Genomic DNA, 5,311 nt, shown 5'->3' on the forward strand with positions numbered 1-5,311 from the left:
TACAGGAGGATACATCTGACAAAGTTGCATGAGGCTATACACAGAGTTACATAAGGATACATTGGGTTACATGCTTGAGGCTACACAGAGTTCTATGAGGCTACCAGAGTTACACGAGACTACACAGGGTTACAACAGGTCAAACAGAGGATAATATCTATAGTCTGGAAGAACCACAGGATTACAACAGGCTACACAAAAGGTTACAACTATATGTATTAGTGTTACTACTACTACCTTCGCAGTGTCCAGCACTAAAGGTTGACAGTCTTTGAATTAACTATCTTAATAAATAGAATGCTTGAGAATTTGCGAACAGCTCAAGTTACACAGGCTTCACAGGGTTACATGAGGTTACAGTGAGCTACACAAGGCTGCAATGGGTTACATGAGGATGACTGCACTGAGGCTACAGGAGTACAAAGGGTTACAACAAGCTATGCAGGTTTACAACATGCTATACTTGGCTAGTACACTGAGGATATACGCAAGGTTGCACCAGACTACATAGGGGTTCATGAGGATAAGCCTGTTAAATGAAACTACATTTGGTTGCAAGTGGATCTGTGGATACACCTATAGGTAATAGTGGATCATGATACACTGGGCTACAAGTGCACATTAATACACAGTCACTTCGATTCTATAGAGGATACACTGGGTTACATCAACTGAGGTACAACAGGGTTTCACAGTGGTACACAGTAGGTATACTTTGTTACATGAGAAAACACTGGGTTACAAATGGAAGTACTGGGTTACAAAATGGATACTTGGGTGTATACATACAATCAGTATTTTTCCTATAATACAGTGCTGTAATTCACAATAAACTTGTGCTAGTCTCCATTTAACCGGGTTTTTAGCACAACTATATAGATAGATATGGCTTTGTTTCTTCCATATGCTCTAAGTTGTAAGGCTTTAGCAGGTTACTAAACGAGTACATAATAAGAATACATATTTATCTTTATGTATCCTTGCTACACTAGTGGAAAAGGTTTAGTTACTCTAATAGACCAGTTACACAGTCTATTCATGATCAACCTCAACTCTATAGCTATTCTTCACTTAATTTTTGATTTGGTTATTCCCCTCAACATGTATCTATCACGAAATTTCAATGTAAATAATAGTCAAGTAAAAGCAGCAATAAGATATTTAGTAAATTGTTTAGTAAAAAGGTGAAAAACTTATCATAAATGTTAAGCCCAAATATGAGTAAGGCAAATTACAGTACACAACAACACAAAAAGAAAGCTTAAGTAGATCTGCAGTATACTGTTAATCCATAATTACGGCCATCATGGCTAATAAGGAAATATGCAATTCATTTTTAGTTATTCTCTGTCCATTGTATCATCCTAAATACCAGCATGTAAAGAATAAGCCTGATTATTTTGACTGTTGAACACATGATGCTAAAAGAATAATCCGTTTTTTTATTGTAGCACGAGGAAACCATTGAAGCACAACTTGATAGTCTGTACAACTTAATTGATTAATATTTAGATGCCTGAGTAGGGTAAGGAGAGATCTTTTGAATTCTAAATACTGTTTAGCATTAATTGAAAGATGGCTTTCATGTGTTTCACACATAGTACACACATACTGTCATTGTTTAGTCTCTTGCGGATTTTGTAATTTTTAAAAAATAATTGAGGTAACAAAGGGATAACATCTAAAAAGTTTCACAGTAACACATGGAACTCACAAGCTGCGAAGCGAAGAAACTTGGCCGATCTCGGACTGTTTCTTCTTCTTCTCATGAAAATAAAAACTGAGCCACCATCTTGTTGCTATGTGTGATGAATTCACACTGTATACCAATTTACTCGCCATCACATGAGGATTTGTTTAATCTTTATTCCAATGGTGTACTGGCACCGAGATGAAAGTTTGGCTGGTTTTCATGGGTATGTAAATGGTACTTGTGTTTTATACTTCTTGTGTGTATTCTAAGGAGGGTAGATTTCCCTGGCTAGTTTTTTTTGGCTTCACACAATACACCATTAGAAACGCCTAGCCCCCTGAACAAAATGTGAGCGGATATGCGAAAAGAGGTCTTCCACGCACAGCCAATTTACCAAATTTTACAATTTGTAACTTCAGATTAGAACAGGATATTGACTTGATATTTGAACAGAAGTGAGCACCAACATGGGAGAAAATTTCAGGTTTATTTGTTATTTGCAGACCAAGTTATGGTCTCTCAAGTTCATGGAATTGAATGCGTGTGGAAGATCCCTTTTCGCAGGTCTGGTCACAAAAGATGGTGGTTTCAGCCTTATAGCCCTATGATCAAAAGCATTAATGGATGGAGTTCAATAGGCATGTGTTCAAAGCCAGAAAAGTGGCTTTTTGATAACAAAGGGTTAACAGAGCCTGAAATTATATACAGGAATCTGCCATTTTCGGCTAATGTCTGAACACTTTTGCAAGTTTCTGTATAGTACTAGTACTATTTAGTACATCCATCCACATAATGGGATTTGTCAGATCATCTGTAAAACTTAATGCCAGGCCCTGCAACTAGCAAAAAGCAATTGGGCATTGACAAGGATAATGATGTGTTAATTTCACCTCCTGTAGTTGGCAAAAAAATGTGTCAGGTCAAAAGAAATGGGTCAGGACAAAATGACACCTAACAAAATAAATAAACTTAGGTTAGGGACCATTATGCTTTTCAAATTGGTTACTATACTTTTGAGGAATGTTCCAAATTTTCTCTATTGTATGTTGCGATTGCATATGCTCCAATATGTTCTTTATGTGTCCTTGAGAAAATTATGCTTTTAGATTTAAAGTACATTGTCCAGAGTCCCTTCTATTAAATGTACGTACTTCTATGAAAAAGTAACTTCTATCACTAGTTTTCAGTGACACATGTATAAACATCCCAATAGACACAAAAAGACTATTGATAAATGCTTAAAAACTAGAAAACTTCATCTTGCTATTAAAATTGCAGAAACGTTATTAACATGTTCTGTGTGCCATATTAAATGTATGGGATATCATCTGTTTTTGCTCCAAACAAAGCACTTTTTTCTGTTGTTTAAGAGTACTTGGGCAGCTGGCCCATGTATGTAACAGGAGTTATTAAGGATGGACGGGTACTGATGAAAGCTGGAATGGAACGGAACTGATGAAAGCCAGAATGGAACCAATCGGGACGCAACAAAGTTTAAAAATCGTTTTAAACAGATTGTGCACTGTTTCCAACTTTCACACAATAACTAGAATTGTGCTAGAATTAGGTTGTTTCTGCTATAGACATGCTAGAAGTCATATGCTCGATGGTTCTATATTTAATGTCCACTGCAAGAATGTGTTGTACAATAGTCTAAGCTGAACAACGATCATTTAGCTAAGCTGCTAAACAATTTTTTTTGTAAGCACTGTTAATATAACATACTGCAGTTAGTTTGCTAACTCTCGTAAATCGCTGCCAATAATGGTAGAATTATAGTCGCTTCAGAAAACCGGTGACACTTGTACTAAAAAAGCTTGAATACCACTACAACATGAAAATACTACAGTAGTTTATCTTTCAGAATGGTAAGGAAGTACTTCTACATCAGGATTAAACTAAACTAGATGGATTTTAATTACACACAACTTGCCATGTGGTGAGCATTTAAAAGACCTTTCGAGCGAACGATTACTAGCATACCTATAAACAGAAACAAACTAATTCTAGCACTTTTTGGAAATAATAATTATGTGACTGGATCTGCAAGAATCCCACATATTAACATACAGTTGGCCTAATTTTACAGTCAACTTAACACTTCTGTTTACTGTACATATGTATAGAAGCTACAGTATTGTGTGTTAGCAAGAGTTCATAATATATATACTAAGGAGAGTATCCTACTCTCATATACCCCTGTAGAAAGGCGTATCGTGAAGTTATGACGTAACACTTCTGAATTCGCCCGTTTTTCTTTGTATAATTAATGATGTCATTAGTTGAACATGGTATCGATTGAACGCGTGCCTACCAACGTCGCTACCAACCAAATTAACTCCAGCTCTAAGCGTTTCTCACCCAACTACAATCATTCCTTCATGGGTTAAGACCGCTTCGTAGGCGTTTCTTACTAGGCCATTCGCGAATGCGGCTATCCTGAGCGTCGCAAGTGTGAAACGGTGCTAACGATTCTTGCACTTTTACGGCTTCCTGTACGTCAAAAACCGCAACATCTTGTCGTTACGTCATAACTTCACGATACGCCTTTCTACAGGGGTATATGAGAGTAGGATACTCTCCTTAGTATATATATTATGAACTCTTGGTGTCAGGTAATCCTGTTTATTTAAGTACTTTGTGTTGTAATGTGTCACTCCAAAAGCATTAAAACTAAATTTGAGCTGTTCTCAGCAAGCATTTGCGTATTTAGTTATACTATGAAACGAAATTTAGAAATCACACAAATTTCAGAAACTATTTAAATATGCAAGTTTTAATCAAGTTATTACTGAGGGAATTTAATCTTAAATCCATCAAACCTATATATACACCATTGTGCTCATGGGAAGATCAAATATCTTCTAAAAGGTATGCGTGTCACATACATTCATTTACAATGAGCTGTAGAAATTGATTTTTTCTTCCTGCTGTCTACGTGCATAGCTAAAACTACTCACCACAATAGGTTGAAACTTTGGTAGCTCATTCTTATGACACTGTAGAAAACAAAACTGAGACAACAAAAAAGAAATTGGAAATTGTGCAAACCTAGTGGGTTTTTGCTGAGGTGCTCATCATTCCTTGAGTGCAAGCAGAATTATTGTTCTTAATGAAAGAAGTGGATGTGTAGGTCAAATCATTTGTCTTGCAGAGCTGTCCGAACACAGTAGTGAGTCAGGATAAAATAAATGAAGTTGCAGTGACTCAGTGGGTTACTTCATTTGATGTAGTATCTAGGTTTTATTGCAGAAATCAATACTACTGTATATAATAGTTAGTTTGCAAGGTTGATTTCTTGTTAGTAATTTTGGAAGGATATTGCTACGAGCTTACTATAGTCTATTTGCATTCACCTGAGCCCCACCAAAGTCTATAATATCAAAGAGGTAAACGTATGTTCACTTCCAATGGTTTTGTACTGGAACAAGCATGTTTTCATGTTGTAAACATGTTTGTGCACCTGAATTATTTGTATCAAATGTATAGGATATTTTTAAAGCTTTATAATTCATTTATTCTTGAAAGCGCTTTTTTTGATAAATGATTCTGGCATTTAAAGAGCTTCACACTTTTAATGTTTGGTAGTTATTTACAAAAAACAAGGGCTCAGGTGAA

The sequence above is a fragment of the Dysidea avara genome, chromosome 2 (assembly GCF_963678975.1).
Source record: "Dysidea avara chromosome 2, odDysAvar1.4, whole genome shotgun sequence".
Taxonomy (NCBI): domain Eukaryota; kingdom Metazoa; phylum Porifera; class Demospongiae; order Dictyoceratida; family Dysideidae; genus Dysidea; species Dysidea avara.